Source organism: Lissotriton helveticus, chromosome 6 (assembly GCF_964261635.1).
Source record: "Lissotriton helveticus chromosome 6, aLisHel1.1, whole genome shotgun sequence".
In the NCBI taxonomy this organism is placed as follows: domain Eukaryota; kingdom Metazoa; phylum Chordata; class Amphibia; order Caudata; family Salamandridae; genus Lissotriton; species Lissotriton helveticus.
The window spans coordinates 1,517,066,507-1,517,085,537 of record NC_136067.1 but is presented as its reverse complement, the minus strand read 5'-3'; the positions used below and the strand labels follow the sequence as shown (position 1 = coordinate 1,517,085,537).

General features: G+C 42.2%; 1 protein-coding gene across 2 annotated transcripts in view; it reads right to left on the bottom strand.

The window, feature by feature from the left end:
• The window catches only part of FANCL (FA complementation group L), a 370,446-nt gene that overhangs the window by 330,281 nt on the left and 21,134 nt on the right, over nucleotides 1-19,031 (bottom strand). The gene's annotated exons all lie outside the window — the stretch shown is intronic.

Genomic DNA, 19,031 nt, shown 5'->3' with positions numbered 1-19,031 from the left:
ATTTTTCTTCTAACACTATAGTATTAGAAGCAGAGTTAGTTTCAAGGCAGGAGAAATCAGCTAATAATGCATATACAATTAGTGAAATACAGAGGTCTAGAAAACGATTACATGAAACATTGGAACATTTGGAGAGCAAGTCGAATAGGAGTAATTTGGACTTTTTAAACATACCCAAATCCTTGGAGAGGGGGCAATATATAATCGATTACATGGTTCACCTTCTTAAAAAATAGATTCTTAAGGAGGACAACATTATTGATTTGGAGATTCAGATCCAGCATGTTCACAGGGATCCATTTAGATTTAATCCAAAGCAAGCCAAACCTAGGAATATCTTGGTTAATTTCCTGAGCTTCCCATCTAACAAATCTGACAGAGGCATTCAAACAAAAACAATCCAGATGGAAAGATTTTTCCATTCACTTGGGTTTGTGTAAAACTACTGAACAGAGGTTGTTGCATCGAAAATTGGGTACGTTTCGATGTATAGTTGAATGCAAAGGTAAATTTTTAAGATTATGTACAACAACGAAATGTACACCATTCACACACTAGATATTACTGAAGCCCTACTAAGTAACGTGAAGCAGCCATAACACCCCTTTTTTAACATTCTTATACCTTGTTAGAAATGGTCCCTGTTAAAAGTAAATTGATATGCTGAACAGCTAGAGACTGAAGTTGTTTGAAGTTTAAGGAATTAGGCAATGGAGGGTGGAACTTTAAAGGCATGCCAAGAGAGGAACAAGAGCAATCAAATATGTGACCATAGTAGCACTGATTTAGATAAGCATAGTGTTACTTACCTTTATAGTAATAGGTGTTCACAAAAGGCAGAGCTTGATATATCGTCTCTAGTCTGTTTTAAACAAGAATTAAGGTTGACAATAGTTCCGTCACAATAGAGGAGCAGAACAGCTCTATTAAGTCAGCAACATGGGGTAAAGTAGCTGGCCCAGACAGCCATTTGGAAATATTATATTCATCCAGTCCTCAGTTATTGCTTGACTATCTTTGGTTACTGTTCAATTCTATTCCGCAAGACAAAACTAATCCCACAGGTTAAGGGCCATTTACTAAGAGTCTTTTAGTTGTAAGAACTACTGCCCTAGGACAGTTGTTAGTATAGATGTAACATTATTTGAAAATGCATTTACGGTCAGGATGAATACAACTCTTCTTGGCTGGATTCATGAAGATAAGGGTTTTAATGCAGGGAGATATCTGGTAGCGTTGACAAAAGAAGTATCAGCTACCATTAGCCATCATGGCTAATGATGCTGCTAAAGCCTTTGGTCAATTTCTAAACAACAAGGGGACCCAGCGGGTAGCAAAGGACCATGGGTAGTAGTTACTTTAAAGGAGACATAGGTCCTGAGCACAACTTAGATACTGATACAATGAAGTATAGACCACGATAGGCTCTATATAACACTTTTTCTTGTCCAGCCGGACAGGAAACTTTAATCATAGATTTGATAACAGTCTTATATACAGTATAAACACACAGCAACAAATCGTTACAGTATAGCACACTCCTGTGCCGTACCATGGGGAAACAGAAAGGAAAATAAGAGAATAGGAAAGGGTGTATCAGGCAAAGAGAACAGACAGGTCACTATTTTGAATCAACGCAATTGGTTAGTGGAACCTGAAGCGGCGCATACAACATTAACTTTACAATGCAACAAATGTATGCCCACTCAGAGGAGTCGACGTTTCGATCCCGCAAACAAAATGACAAGGGATCATCTTCAGGACTTAATTGAATATTTGCCTGTTTAGAACATTATTAATAGCCTGTTGGGAGTAAAACAGGGAGAAAGAAAAATAAAAAATAAAAGAGCACTTCTCACCCACTGCGAATCCGATTGTTGTAAAGTTCAGCAGGCTGTTGGCAATGACATCTCTCCCCAGGTACACGTTGTTAAACTCTCTCTTTTATTTTTTATTTTTCTTTCTCCCTGCTTTACTCCCAACAGGCTATTAATAATGTTCTAAACAGGCAAATATTCAATTAAGTCCTGAAGATGATCCCTTGTCATTTTGTTTGCGGGATCGAAACGTCGACTCCTCTGAGTGGGCATACATTTGTTGCATTGTAAAGTTAATGTTGTATGCGCCGCTTCAGGTTCCACTAACCAATTGCGTTGATTCAAAATAGTGACCTGTCTGTTCTCTTTGCCTGATACACCCTTTCCTATTCTCTTATTTTCCTTTCTGTTTCCCCATGGTACGGCACAGGAGTGTGCTATACTGTAACGATTTGTTGATGTGTGTTTATACTGTATATAAGACTGTTATCAAATCTATGATTAAAGTTTCCTGTCCGGCTGGACAAGAAAAAGTGTTATATAGAGCCTATCGTGGTCTATACTTCATTGTATCAGTATCTAAGTTGTGCTCAGGACCTATGTCTCCTTTAAAGTAGCTAAAGCCTTTGGTTACATCAAGTGGCAATCTCTTTGGTGTATACTGTGGTTTTTGGGATGGATTCTAAATGACCATTTCGCAGCTATACGGTTACCCTTCCACTAGAACAGCGATTAATAGGATTTGATAGACAAGTAGCAAAAAGGAAAAGGAACTAGACAGGTGTACTCCTTAACACCAACTCGTTTTGAGCTATATATCAAGTCACCTGCAAATTGTAGAAGTCAGAATGTTAAGATTTTGTTTTCGGTTATAATGCAAGGAACAGAAAACTCATGCTGTTTGATGATGCTATTCTTACTTACATGCTGAACCCTTCTGTCCTTTTCAGCCTGCCATTATTTAGTTAATGATTTTGGCTGTATGTCAGGGTATAAAGTGAATGGGGTAAAGTCTATGATGGTTTACTCTTCTTCCAACTACTACCCAAGATTGCTCTATACACTTATTGTCAAATGTTGGGAATTCGAGTTGAACAAATAGGTGATCTTCAATTTGGAGTGAGTAATAAAGGTTATCAAAGGAAAACTCACTGGAGTAGGCTGCCTCTAATAATTATTGGACAGGTTAACAATAGTAAAATGTGAGTAATCCTAAGTATTAGTAATCTGCAATCCCTCGATTTTTTGAAAAGTCGTCTTTGCAGAAAATACAGTCTAAATTATTTCAACATTTTTGGGCACAGAAAGGAGCTCAGTTAGCATGGGAAAAGGTGAGATGAGCCTTGATTAAGGTCGGATTGACATTTCCAAATATTCAATCTTTTTTTTTTTTTTTTTTTTATATCCTCATTTGTGTGCATAGCTCCAATCTATCAATACCGAGAAGAAAACCACCACAGAGCGAATAGCCAGAAGGTCTTGTACTGTGCCAACTCAGCCATATAGCTGGTGAGGGATTTATCTATCGAGAGGTACGGTCAGTTCCCCTTTGGCACTAAATACAGCGACCACTCTTTGACTCGCTTAAGATGATACCTCAGTTGATAGAGCCCGAATCATCGAGACCCCCTTGAAATTTAGACTAATAGTCTTGATAGCCAAGGTAGGCAATGCTCACATTAATCATAGGACCTGGGGGGAAAAAAAAAAAAACCCAGGTAAAAGTCACGACTAACCAAGCATTGCCCAATATGCTCTAGTGTTCGGGTTTCCTACCCTGGCTAAGTCAAGCTTAGAAATTTGGAGGAGTGATGTTCGCCATTCATGCGCAGTAGGTGGTAAAGCGTCTTTCCAGTGTCTACATATCTCCCTACGTGCTGCAAGGATAGAATAAAATATTAATCTTGTTGCTGCATCATGAGTATTGTTTCTCAGTCCAAAAATCACAAGCTTGAGGTCTATTGTAATGTTTTCGCCCACAGAATGCGACAACTTGTTTTTAATGACTTCCCAATATTCAGATAAACTTGGACATTCCAAAAACATATGTGTATCGGTTGCTGCAACAAGCCCACATCTAGGACATGAAACTGGGCCAGTTAATGAGAATTTTGTTAACCTATGGGGGGAATAATATGCCCTATGCAGAGTGAAGAGATGATTCCGACGAAGCCACGATGGTTTAACTAAGTCCCAGAGCAGTGAACAAGAAGCACTCCAGAGCTCTTCCACTTCCAGCCCCGGCATTAATTCTGCCCATAAGTTTGTTGGTAGTTGAAAACTAATATCAATTTCATCTAATATTTTGTTATACCACCGGGAGATTTCTTTTTTCCCCACTGGATTATCTAATAAGGAAGTTATCAAGTCACTGACACCACCTATAGGCTGCTTACAACGTCTCATTGACTGACCATAATATGTCTGAGCCCAGCTAGAAATCTGAATATATTTAAATCTTGACAACTCAGGGCCGACTTTGTTAATAAGATAGTCCCATGGGAGTAGAGCCCCATCCATGAACAAGTCGTCCCAACAGTTAATACCAGCTTCTAGTAGGGGTTTATTTAGGGCGTCTGTTGTCCATACGGGGGGGCGGGTAAATTCCATATCGATGCCCTAGCTGAATAGTAGCCAATCTTAATCACTTGTCTTATTTTGTACCAAGTAGATACAAAACCATTTAGAATTTTCAGTTTAATTTTTTTAAAGAATTTGGGGTCACTGAACTTAAACAAGAAACCGGAATGATTAACACCCTCACTAAGCAGTAGAGTAGAAAAAAGAGGGCCCATCCCAGTGGATAGCGGTGTTTTAAGCAACATACGCATGTGCGATAATTGAAAGGCCCATGCGTATATTTGAATGTCTGGTCCAGCCAGCCCTCCCTTCTCCCTCCGTCGTCTTATTTTTTTCCACGAAATTCTGGCACTTTTGTTATTCCAAATAAAACTAGTGATAGCACTCTGTAGCTTGGAAATTAATTTTGAATCAAAATTAAGTGGAATTGAATTAAATAAAAAGGAAACTTTCGGTAGAATACTCATCTTCACCAGATTAAGCTTTCCCAGAACAGAAAGCGGGAGATGAGACCAATCTCTCATGAGTTTCCTGCACTCTGTGGCGACTTTATTGAAATTAAGAGAGGCGATTACATTGATATCCTCAACTATATTCACCCCTAAATAACGAATTTGACTTTTAAATGTCCCATTATTATTAGTTCTGTTACAGTTCCAGGACATTGATTCTGTCTTGAGAGCATTAATCTCATACCCCGAAACTTTCCCAAATATATGAGCCTGTTCAATTATTTCTGGGTACGCCTCTTCGTAATCTGTAGAGAAAATCATAATATCGTCCGCATAAAGTGCCACCTTCTTATCACAGCCACCATAAATAAAGGGTTTAATGAGTGTGTTATCTCTAAGGATCTGAGCAAATGGCTCTATATATATATATATCAAAAAGAAGGGGGGACAGGGGACAACCCTGTCTGGTTCCTCTCATGATCTTAAAAGGTTCTGTCAGGCCTCCGTTAATTAGTAGGGAAGCAGAAGGGTTACGATATAGAAGCTGAATTGTCCTCCGAAATCCATCTCCAATACCAAAGCTCTTCAAGGCCTCCGATAGGTACAACCAATTCACCCTATCGAAGGCCTTGGTGGCATCTAGAGTGAGAACAACTAGTGGAATTTCTTCCTTGATAGCAATATCAATTGTACCAATCAATTCGTATGTAAGCTCACAAAGCTGTCTCCCTTTTATAAAACCCTTTTGGTTCAAAGCTATTATGTCCGGAGCTATCCGCCCCAGCCGGTTTGCTAAAATGGAAGTAAAAATTTTATAGTCGGCATTTAGTATAGAGATGGGCCTGTATGAGCCACAGTCAGAGGCGGGTTTACCAGGTTTCAAAATTAGGGTTATGACAGCACTGTTCCATGACTCCGGTGGTGTTTTCCCCTCTCTAAGAATTTGGTTAAACAAAGTGACTAGCACTGGTGAGAGTTCCGAAATAAGTTTTTTATAAATCTCGCTAGGCATACCGTCTGTGCCAACCGCTTTTCCGTTTTTTGATTTCTTTATGGCCTCCTCCACCTCTGCTATAGTTATTTCCCCATCTAAGTAGCAAGATTGTTCTTCTGTTAGGGAGGGAAGAGGTATGCCCCCCAGCCAATTAGTTACGTCACAATGATTCGGCCTAAGATCGTCTTGATAAATGGTTTCGAAGAACTCTCTAAAAACTGCTCTGATTTCCTCATCTCTAGAGAAAGTACCTTCCGCTGAAATAACTGAACAGATGTTGTTTCGTGCCCGGTCAGATTTTACTTTCCAGGCAAGTAATTTACCTGCCCCCTCGCCATATTGAAAATGGGCGAGCTTACTTGCTTCCCATCTCTGCATGACCCGCTTCTCCAAAACTGCTGACAATGAAAGTTTCAGCCTGCTCAATTCTGCTTGTTTGAGGGCAAAAGTAGGATTTTCTGTGGGATCAGTATTATCCATATCGTTTTGTACTCTCAAAACGTCTCTCTCAATAGAGGTAACTTCTTCTATATATTGTCTACCGCGGAAGGCTACTTTGTTCTTAATGAGGCCTCTTAGAGTACACTTGAACGCATCCCAAATAGTCCCTATTGGAGCTGAATCTTTATTAGTACTAAAAAAATACTTTGTCTCTGATTGTAAGAATACAATATCCTCTGTTGAAGAGAGGAGAGATCTATCAAAGGACCATGTTTTAATGGGAGATGTTGTGGCTAATTTTAGTACTAGTTCAATTGCAGAGTGGTCAGAAAGATGTATTGGGGTATATTGTATTGAGATTGTATTTTCAGCGAAAGCTCTACTTATAAGAATAAAATCAATTCTAGACTTGTGTCTATATTTATGATTCCTAAATGAAAATTCTTGCCTTTGACCCTCTTTAAACCGCCAAATGTCTAAGTAGTCATATTGACGCATCAAACCTAACAGGCAGTTCCTAGATCCAAATATTCAATCTTATTGTTGGGCAATCCAACTGAGACAAACCTTTTCTCTGTTTGGGTTAGAGTCAAGTACTAAAATCTACAATTTATCTGTAGCTTTGAAGCCTACAAAAGAATGGTGTTTATATAGTTTTCCACCTATATGTTAGGTAGGGGGGATCAAAAACATAGTCTTACTCCGATACCTGAATGCATGGTATGAGCTGTGTAGAAGGTATTTGCTGCTATTCTATTCATATCTTCAACCATTTTTGGACTTTACATGGACACCTTTAATACTAAATGGTGCCTTATGGACTCCATTCCCACAAGCTGGAATCAATATTATTGGAGACTTACTAGAAAAGCAGAGATCCTCTTTGCTGGGCTGGGACCAAATGCAAGTGAGTACAGAGAATTAATATCTTCTGCTTGTCTTATAGCTTAGATATCGTCTATGGACGATGGTAAAGAGGAGAAATATTCAGACCCTCGTCAGATTATGTAGAAGCATCTCAATAGCATCAGAACTACAGGTGTGCTGGCAGTAAAAAAATGGAAGCTTCCTGATGATCTGAGAGGAGAGAGGATACCTCCCTAGATGGAGTGAAAGGCATGACTTACAGACAACATCCTGGCATAAAACTAGTAAGTATCTATGCATTTGCTCTACAGTAATGCCACGTAGAAGCAAACCCGCACCCACTTGTACACCATTCACAAATTATAATGTACCCTGGCAAGGAGAGTTGATGTAAACTCTGGGGTATTACAAGTCTCCCTGTGTTGAAAGGATGTGGACATGTGCTTACACTGTTCTACTCTGCACTTCTATTGGAAGCTAGTGGATAAGATGATTCACAATGTGTTTTGTTCTGAGGTGCCACTAAATATTTACACGGTTATCTTTCATATGTCACCAGATAGTCCACAATTAAGGAATTAAAGAAGAGAGGCTGTTATTCTATAAGGTGCACCTGGCACTGGTTCAGATATGCTTGAAGTGGATTCAGTGGTTCCTTCCATCTTTGGATGATTGACATGGCAGTGAAAACTGGTGGTGCTAATAACATTCGCTTTACAATGTGAGCAACAATCAGTAGTGGCTGAAGTAGCAGTGATATGGGAAAACATCTGTCCTTTGTAGTGGTCAAAATGCGCATCAATTTGTCATCATTCTCTCAAATGTTTTGCTGGAGCAGGTGAACCTCCTACTCTCCAACGGAAGGTCAGCCGTGTTCACTTGGCACCTCACAGAAGTAATGACATTACAAAAGTGAATTTATGAGTTTTTTTGGTAAAAGTATGTGAACATTGCGTGTTAAATGCACTATCTACCCCCATTTTTCCCAAAAGTTCTGCGGAGAAAATCCCACTAATACCCTAAAGGATGTCAGGCCAGCTCGCAGAAATTTGGAGCAGGCCAATACTGCCATTGCCGCACAGCAAAAAACAAAATAAACCCCAAACATGTGTAATGCCGTTAATGTATCCCTATCCTCCCATGCACCATATACCTCACTCAAATTGGTGAGCAGCTGCACTACTTCTTTCCTTGTTAAATTATTGGATCCCATAGAAAATCATGGGCAAGAAAATGGGATAATTATTTAAATATCTATCTATCTATTTCATTAATGGAAAGCAAGCACCGAAAGCCATACACTCACTTGCAATATTGCCTATGATTCCGATATAAAGAAAAATGCATGCATGTTTGCATAAATTTGTGGCTATACTACTAAAATGCTCCTTTATTATATGCGAATACATGAAGTCAAATGAAAGACTGGGGATTGTTTGGTCTGAAAGTAAAATGTACTAAAAAACATTTGCAAATTAAAAATAATAATTAAGGGTCCCATTCTTAAAGAAAGTCACAAAAGTGCATTTGTATGTCTATGCAGATTTATCACTGTCAGGAATTCACAAACATTTACAAAAGTATGCCTGGAAACCTGCAAGAGCTGCAGGTTTCCAGACTTACTCCTTGCAAATTTGTGTGCATGTAAAAATCGTCTGAGAAGGTGCAAATTCACTGGTTAACATTTTTTTCTTTTCTTCTCTTTGTCAGGAGTAAAGTTGCAACCTTTTCCAGAGTGTGGAGGTATTGAAGAGGAGTTGGCCAATACCCTTAAACATATTATATTAGTGTGTACAACCACACTGGGCATTACAGGCTTAAAACTATCACTTTCCGCTTGCTTCCATCCCTTGAGTAGGTTTAGTCACAAGAAAATCTTCATGCGAGTAAATCGTTCTAGGAGTGCAAAATCAACTTTTGAACATATAGGCAAAACGTACCTGTGTAAACAGCTGTGGGAATTTTGCTCATAACATTTTGGCACTAACAAGACCTTACAGTGTTTACCTAGTTGTAAATTGCAACTGTCCAGTAACTTATAAAGGGCATGGCAAACAAAGGAATTGAGCCACAGCAAGTTGAAGTAATGTGCCCAAGATTTACACAATGTGGTCAACGAAAGACTGAGTGGGTTCGCTGATCCTCAGCTGGCAATTTGGGCAATGGACCATAATTATGTTATGGATTTCTTTCAATAGCAGAAAGGATTTAAGTGATCTGTTTATTAATCAGACAATTGAAAAATTTGTATTTGTTACAGTTTATTTTGTCTCTTGGTCCTTACTGCGAACAGCTTTATTCTTATAATTAAGTTTTTGCTAAATATCATATAACGATTGACGCTTCTCGTATGATTGTATTCACATATTTATGTACACTAAATGATTGTATGTTACTTTGTCACATGTTCTTTTGTCAAATATTCTTTGTCAAATGTTTTTGAGCTAAATGTTTTTTGTATATGTTTTATTGTATGCACGTAGTGTTTTTCTCATGCAATTAATGCCTTAAATTAATGAGATTTATATAAAAAGTAAATGGTTTAAATAAATCAGACCATACAAATCATAACAAAGATTTGGTTTGTTGCTTGAATTAAAATAGCCATCAAAAACTGCAGGGTCGGCATTTCTTTCTTCATAAAAATGGATTTCTTTACAGCATCATTTTGCAAAATTGGATGAATGTTTAAAAATATCCCTGTCAGAGCAATTCAGAAGATGTTTCCTTGATATGTAAGGTAAGAACAATAGTTCACTTAGAATAATGGTACATCCTGAACCTTGCTATAGCTGAACTCTGGCACAATGAAAGTGCTGGCATATTTAGAGGTCTACCATGATCAGAAAGCGGTCCTAAACCTATCCCATTTTACCAACAAAGCCTCTACTTACACAAAGCCTGTGAAAAGGACTTGTAATAAACAGATGGCTGATTATATATCGGACTCTGAATATTCCAGTGAAGTAGCATAAACAGAACCTCTCTAGAATCCAAATCCAGCTGACAGTGCATAGGTGAATTGTCCTTGAATTGCCCTGAAATTAACTTTGCACCTGAATAATAAAATCTCTGTGTTGTATATGATTGTCAATCTCTTGTTACTTATTTTCTCCCTTGCACCCTTTCGTAAAGAACCCTGCTATCCATTTTAGCTATAGTAACAGGTATATAAAACTGTAAATAAAGATAAAATCAAGAATGTGTTCATTGAATACAACACAGCGTTTGAGAATAAATTAAATATCCATGGTAAACCCTACTACACTTGTGAGCAATCTTTGATCTCATCGTTAATGACAGTCTACTGATCACAGATTACATTCACGATACACATGTTCACTGTAAAGCTTTTCCTCAACTCAAAAAAGAAGCTTCATGTTTTCGGAACATGAATCATATTGACAATGACTTCATGGGCTATGAACATTCTTCCTGGCAGCTGCACTATCCAAGGTGGCAACTTCTCCACTGCCAGTTATAATCTATGCATGAATTAAAGGCTCGAGTTAGTACCTGTTGGACCCGGTCCTTTGGGCAGGTTCACCCCGTGACTTTTTGCTTTTTCCTAGCCTGTTTTTGGAACCTGGATTGGTGATTTTAGGCCTCTGCGCACTTTTTCACAGTGGTACAGTGTAAAGTGCGTGTGCTCTCTGTGTATGGATGGTGAGTGACCTGCCCTCCCATAGGAATGAATGGGGAATATGTATGCCCATGGTAGATTCCTGATGCATGGGGAGTGCAGGGTCGAGTTTGATATGTGTGAACTCGTGAGAACGAATGCTGCAGAATGGTATATGCGGCATGACAGTGTCTAGTCTAGAAGCGCCACTTTTAGAAGTTGGCATAATTGTGTAGTGAGTCTGCTGGCACGTGATTGGCTGATGTGCCTGGGCCTGCTGGTAGATGGACTGTCTGGTGAGTAGGACGGGGTCTGCAGGGCCCTGGAGGAGGGGGGGTCTGAGTCAGCCGTAGATGAAAGGCCCCCATCTGCTGTCACGGATGGGAGGGAAGAGCTCTGGGGGTGCCAGGCTGTGCCTGTCAGCCCACCCTGCTGCCTCTCCCTCCGGATGGCCCCTGTCACCTCTGACCTGAGGCTGACAGGAGAGGGAAACCAGATACACCCAGGGCTTAGGGCTCGCTTACACAAAGACTTCAAAAGACTTCCAAGCCTTTTCTGGGTATAAGAAGGGGCTGTGTTCCCTTCCAATTTGTTCTTATCTTGTTCTTACTTCGGACTGGAATCTACCAGGGGCGGGCGCTGCCCAGCCCCTGGATGCCTGGACTTCTGGGGGACCCTCTGCCTGTCCTGGAAGGATGGGGGACTTTGCTTTACCCTGGAGGGACTTTGCTGTATCCCCCTGAAGGACTTGGCTGGACTTGTCCCTTTAGCGCTTGGGAGCGCTTATTCTGGCCGTTAGCGCTGGGAGCGCTTTATTTGCCCTAGCGAGTGGCCACCTCGCTTATTTTTAATTTATTTAACCTCGGCTGCCCATGCCGTGATTGCCGCTGCCCGGGGGCCTAAAGGTGCCCAGGAGCCACCGTTCGCCTGTGCACGGCCGTGGACGAAGCCACGAAGGGGCCGCGACCTGATTGGCCGTCCCTTGGCAGGAGCCGCGCTCTGATTGGCCGTGGCAGGAGGCCTGTCTCCGAGAGCCGCGCTCCGATTGGCCGAGGAAGCTACGCGTCAGAGGAGGCTCGTCCCGAAGGCCGCGCTGGGATTGGCCCAGCGCTCGTGGACGCCTGGGGGAGAGACCGGAGTGGCGGCGAGGAAGAAGATGGCCGGTGAACAGGGCTCCCGGGTGTCGAGGGAGCCCTGCAACGAGCAGGGAGAGAGCTGCTGAGAGTGCAGGCGGAGCTCCGTGGTGGAAGAGGAGCCCCGCGCTGCCCAGAAGAAGAGACCGCCCCGCGTCGGAGTCCCGGTGAGTCTGGGCGGAGGGCCGGGTAGAGTGGGGCAGAGGAGAAGGGAGGGGCGCCGGGACACATGGTCGGTGTCCGCCCCCCCCCAGGGGCGCGAGCTCGCGCCCATGGCCAGTGCGAAGCCACGAGGGCTTCAAGGGCGGCCCCAGTAGGCAGTGGGTCGCCCCAACGTACGTAGAGCCCCGAGAGGCTCCAATGCCGCATCGATATTTACGAGCCTGCAAGGCTCCAGGCGGCATACTCGTGTTTTCGAGCCCTGATGGCTCCAACTTGGGGGCAGAATTGTTTAGAGAGCCTGTGTGGCTCAGAGGGCCAGTGAGAGCCCAAGCCGCATTTTGTTTGGTGGCCAGAGCCTGAGAGCTCCAACGTTTGGGGCATGTGTATTTACCGAGCCAGATGGCTCCAACGCCCCACAGCTGTGTCAAGAGCCTGTGTGGCTCCAACATCTGTGTAGTGTCGCCCAGAGCCTGTGTGGCTCCTACAGTTTGGCGCAGTTTTGTCTCCTAAGGGCAAGCGAGAGCCCTGTCGCAGTTTGTCTCCAGCTGCCCAGCAGTTAGTGGGCAGCTGCACCGTTTAGGCGCAATTTCAGGAGAGAGTCCCTGTGTGGGACAGCCAGGGCACCGTGGTGCCAGGCCTTCCCAGCTGCGCAGCACTTAGTGCCAGCTGCAACGTTTAGGCCCTTGTGAGTGTTCCCAGGGGCCAGCAAGTAGTGGGCCCCTGCATCGTTTAGGCCCTGACATTGAGACTCAGGGCGTTCTAGCCCCAACAAGGCCAGTTGGCCTAGGGACTGCCACAGAGGGTGGCTTATGTAGGTTTTGCGCAATTGTATGGTTCTTGCAACTCTGAATGTGATTTCTTGCATCATGTCTTATTCCTGCACCTCTGAATGTTTTTAGACATCATGTGACTATTGCGCTACTGTATTATTCTGGTACCTCTGAATGTAATTTTATTGCATCATGTGCTTTATTCTTAACACCCCTGAAGGTGTAGGTTTATGCATTATGTGTTTTTCTTTACTACTCCTCTGAATGTATATTTATGCATCATGGGTAATGTGTCCTTTCTTAGACCCCTAAAACGCTGTGTGCTACTTAGGTGGTTTTCCTTTACTACTCCTCTGAATGTGTTTCATACATCATGGGTAATGTGTTCTTTCTTAGACCCCTAAATGCTGTGTGATACTTAGGGGGTTGTTCTTTTTAGTACAGGTGGTCCTAGTGAGGTCCTGGTCCCCTGCGTGACAGTCTCCTAAGGGGTTAGGGTTGCGTAGGTGGTACTTACCTGTTCCCAGTAGTTACTGGATGTGATCTATAACTGTTACTTTGTGTTACAGTGAAGTTATATACTTTTATTCTAATTTCTGACAAGTATTTCTATATCTGCAAAGTGTTGATTCTGACAGTGGCCCATGTGGCACTGTCTTGTAAATAATCCCTTGTGAATATTGCCGTGCCAGTTGGCACAATGTACATGTGTAATTTCTATCTGATATGCTTTGACAATACAAAAGTTATTTTAATATAACCTTGTGTGGAGTCTCTTTTGTGGTGTACCTAGTATGTTGTTGCTGTTGTGCGCTGACGCAAATGCTTTACACATCGCCTCCGAGTTTAGCCTAGACTGCTCGTGCCAAGCTACCTAGAGGGTGAGCAGGGGTTATCTTGGCGTGTGACTTCCTTGCCCTGACTGGAACGGTGGTTTCTGCCTGGCTTTGGCATCAGCCTTAGCCTACCAGAAATAGCCGGTTTCCTACAGTACCACTTAAACAGAAAATGAGATTTAAACCCTCAGTCCTTTGGTCTCAAAACATATATACCCAGAAAGATAATCCCTAGGGAGCAAGAAAACAAATTGAGACAATCCCCTTTAACCTACAACCTACCACATCTCACTACAAAAACCGTAACTATTCAGCTAAGTCCTCACATATTAAATACTTGTTGGACAATGCAAACAACTGTCCAAAGCTTCTATTAGAAATTGGTAAACTTTCTAACAACACCTCAGCTCTTTATGTCAAGAGCTCCTGTTGTGCTCATCACATACTCATATATGTTTTAATTGACGAAGGAGTTAATTTGACTAAATATTGTCAACAGAGCAGGTTTAAATGAAGGTTACCTTCCTTAATAGTAATGCTTAGGATCGCTCTCTTTTGGGTCGTTATTACAGATGAGAAATGTTACAATTGTATGTTCGCTAGTGTATGGAACATAAAGTGGTATTGTGTACCATGAGGGCTACCCACTGTAGAGTCATATCTCAGCCTACAGCAAATGCACACATTAGACACAACCTTTGGTACCATTATGTGCACAACAAGGATCCAAGCCAGATAGTTAACGAACCATTTAACACCTCAACAGCGCATCAACCTCTTCTCACCAAACCACATATCAACCATTCAGAAGACATTTATTTAACTGTACCATCCTCAAATATGAACCAATCTACATCAAAGCCACATCCACCGAAAAGATGCTTCCAAAGTAAACATCCATCCGGAGCAGAGCAACCAACAACATTCAGTTCAGAATGAAATTGAGAGCAAAAGCTTTCTGCAGACAAATCCGGTGCTTTCTGCCATGCAAAATTACTATTTTACAACCCTTTTGTAAAGTACTTGTTTTTTTAAGATTCCTCAAGATTGTCCAGGCTTGGAGTTGGAATGGTAAATATGCCTTTTGGGCCATGACTGGAGTTTTAAGTAAAGTTGACCTCCCAGTGTCCACCATACCCCACTGCTGCCCTTAGGACGCAGCTCAAGACAAGAAACAGCATGCCACAGACCCATATGCCATGCTTTACAGTGATCTACAACAGGGGTCTGGGCAACATCTGCCCATTGTAATACATTACTAAATAACCTTTACCTGCCACAACCCAATAAGATGCACTGTTGAACCATTACAAAACAGAAACAAATACCACATTAAAAGATCACCTTGACTCTGGTCGACGATAATACCAGAGTTGTTAACGTGCACCCAGATTCCAAAAACGCTAAAGGACTATACAGACTGTAGAAAGGCATTATATAACTGCACCTGAAATTGCTTTATGCCTATTGAAGGTGTTGTGCCATGTCCATTCCCCATCTTCTTGCCCCACAAAGGTTGAGCCAGAAGTCAAGCACTCATCACACGCAACTCACTTAGCAGAGTAGGAACCATTCATAAAATCACCTGAAGACAATTTGTATCATCCTACTCGTTGCTATTTTCCATCTTAAGTGGCCCACCCTTAGAAAGCCCAATCATCACCAGTGAATATGGCTAGAAGGATCTCCACTGTCCTAAATACATTCCTTGCAAATTACCAAAAACTCTTCTGTAATGGGATGAAAAGTTCTGAATCATCATTGTATTCTGCTTTGCACGCAACCTTCAGCAGCTTATGAACTCGCTTGCAACTGGCCCCAATTTATGAAGATCAGTCCAGGATTTGTGTCTGAGATTTGCAGACATATGTTTCCAAGCACTGACCCGGAAACTACATTGTTCAGAAGCTCTCTCTTTGTTGCAAGGACAGATTTCTCGCCACTTCGAATTTCAAGAAAAAGCCCGATCTTCACTAAATCTTTCTACGGCAACACCACTACTTCTCTTTTTAAAAAAGCCTTCTTTTCAGAGAATAAATCCTACATAAGAACTTGCTCACTGAGACACATCTGCACCAGTAAGTCAAATTCCATGGCTCAGACGCTCTGTCACAGACCAGCCATCAGTTTTCCAAATACTTGGTAGACTGTTTTCCTCTGTGCTTAAACCTCCCACTTTCCTAGACTACTCCTCCCCCTCTTTAATCAGGTTTCTGTCAGAGCTGCTTTACCCGTCCTCTTGTAAAGCTAGGTCTCTCGAGTCTAACGAGTTTAGGCCTATCAAGCATAATATTCCTGTTCACATCTGCCCTGCCTGCTTCGGACTAACCCTGCCATGTTTTCAACAGTTTCTACTTTATGTTGATCTCTGCTATTTAGGCCCTCATTACGAATGCCCAGTTAACTGTTAAGTATGGGTTTTGTGGTAAATATTGGCAGGTCAAGCTTGCTGATATTTATTGATGGAAAAATACCTGGTATTTGCCAGAACATGCAGATTTTGGTGCAGTGAACAGCAATAAAAATGCTTATTGTTCCCAAAAACTTTTTTTGGGTAGTATTTATTGCACCCAATAAATCTCAACTCTGCAGAGTTGGATTTTCTCAGGTGCTATTACCAGGCCACTCCTAATGAGGGTTTCACTCTCAAAGTCTAATAATAATAATAATAATAATAATTAAAGGAAAGTTTATAAAGCGCCTGGTTACGCACACCGGCGTGTCCCCACGCTGTGGTAAGTGAGGATAGTAGGTCCCCAATATACTCAGCTGTGCCCTATCTATTGCCCAAATAGATGCGTCTTGAGCTTTCCCTCGAACCTTGCCTCAGATGGCTCTAAGCCCAGCTCCAGCGGTAGTTTATTCCAGCTCTTTGCTGCAAGAAACCGGAAGGATCTGCCCCCCATACGGGTTTTTTTTTTAATTTTTGGGATCTCTAACAGGCCAGTACCTGTGGATCTCAGTGGTCGAGCTGGTCTGTACTGTGTAATGAGGCTCTGTAGAGGCCCCTAGTGCTTTGCCTCCCAGGGCCTCTAACACATCACTTGCTTGTCCCTCGCTCTGCAGCCAGTAAGGTTGCCATTACTAAATGCTAACTGTTGTGACTTTATCTACATGGTATATTCCTTCCTCTGCCTGGTCCCTCTCAACATCTTCTATTTCTCCCCTTTTGTTATTGCCCTAATTATAAGATAGAATACTCACCTGAAGTTCACCTTAAAATGTGGATGTGAGGGACCACACTAACAATAGATGTCAGCATGAAGGGGTTAGGCACGTCTGTGGCCCAAGTAGCCGATGGTAAAACAGTCACTGCGCTAACATTCAGAACGCTCAGAGATGCAGAATTTAATTATTCTACTATTGAAAAATACGCTTTGGCATGCTATTGGGCCATAAAACACTTCAAGTTTTACCTGGGTGGAATACCGTTTACACTGAGGACAGACCATAAGCCCCTCCTTCTTAAGTTTTCTACGAAGAGAATTGAGAATTCTACTCACCACATATCTAAGTGGATCCTAGGCCTGCAGGGATACAACTTCTATGTTACACTAACCTATTTAGATTTAACTTCTCCTCTCACGCATATTTTTTTGCTTTGTGTTTATGTTCTCATGAAAGTATTTATTTTAAAGCTTCACTCACAGTTGTGTTGCAGTAAGTTAACAAAACTATTCCTCTATGGCTTATGGTGATAATTATTCCCTCATCTGTTTTTTCTACTCGCTTCCAAAACGGCATTAAATTATAATGACATGTATCCCTCTTCCGTAATATTCATATATTCAGAAGACGAAGTAGGTGGGAGCTGTGATCAACGGTCCCATTCTTTGTTCAATAAAGCAAATTGTTCCTATACTTTACAAAGATGGAGGTTTGGGTGAGTCACAATGTCTCAATGAAGCAGCCGTTTTCACCCCAAAGGATTTTATAGTTTCTGTTTATGCGCGCTCTCGCCCGAAGAGTAATCTTGAGCAGTAGCCTGTGCTCGACCAGAAAAAGGATCATGTCTTCAGATACAAGCTTCAGACATTATCACAATAGGGGTGGGGTTAAGTAGATGGCGTACTTGTACTATTTCCCAGCTCCTGGATGTCTCTCCTTTTACTCTTTTTTCCAGATGAGTCAATCTCCGCTGTTGGGAAGGAAAAGTACCTTGTCCTGATTGCCCCACCTGTGATGACATCTTGATCCTGCAGTGGAGGCAGCATACTATGTTTTAAGTTTTAGGGATCCTAAAAGTGACCAGGCCTTTTTAACCTGTATCACAAAAATGTTGCATCCTGGCCCACTTTGTTCAAGTTCAGCTGCTCTGTGCTTTATTCACCCTTGGCCGGCATTGGGTTGTATGCAGTGCTGCACAGTGTGCCCTGTTGCCTGTGTGTGCTGGCTTGTATGTGTGCCTGTGAAGGGTACAGTAAACGGTGTGTGCATGCGTATATCTTTGTGTGTCAGCAGGAATGTATGTCTGCTTGTGAAAGACACAACAAATGTACGTGTCCGTTTCGATTTTGGACGACACAGGGCTTGCTGGAGAAACAAGTCTAGATAGAAGATTCCCCCCCCAACATTGTTTCGGATTGCTGAATTCATGAGAGTTCTGTTTGGCACACACTGGAGGATGGAAGAACCAGGCATTTTGTGCAATTTGAAAGGGCGCTTTGATCCTAAGAGGGGTCATTTGTCAAAGTGGCCTGGACACATCTCTCTGGAGGAACAGCAAAACAGAAGCATGGGAACTTCAAAGTGGGCCACCCCAGAATACGAAATTCAAAGAGCGACACTAAATCACATTTGTGTCTGGAAATGAACTATAAAAAGGAAAGCTTGAGACTCACAAATTGTCAAACTAAAGCTGTATATCAGTGTGAATTTCAGCACACGTCCTATTTGTTTGGACCAAGATTGGGGATGTAGGGTCTATGTGTCTCCGTGCTAGGTGAAAGAACATCTCCCAGGAGAATCATGACCACTCACCCTTTAGCACTAGCTTCTGCCTGACCAAAGACCATAGGAACTTGTGAGTAGTAGGAGATTGCCTGGAAAGGGCGAGGTTCAGTGAGGATCATGTCTAGTGGATCCCAGGAACAGTGTGAGAGATTCAGGTCCACTTTGGCACTACTGCACCTATCGGGCTGTCCGCTTGTGTGCATTATTCATAACTCCCTGGTGCCGGGTGGGGGCCACGGTAAACCTTAAGGGACGTTAATTTGGTAAAGAGGCCCATTGCCCTGGGCAGCGTTGTGAGCTGAAGCGAGATGCTGTCTTAAGTGAGTGTTTGTGGCCCCAGTAAGCCAGGTGGACGACACTGAACCTTGAGGGCTGTGAACAATGAACATAGTGCAAAATGTGAA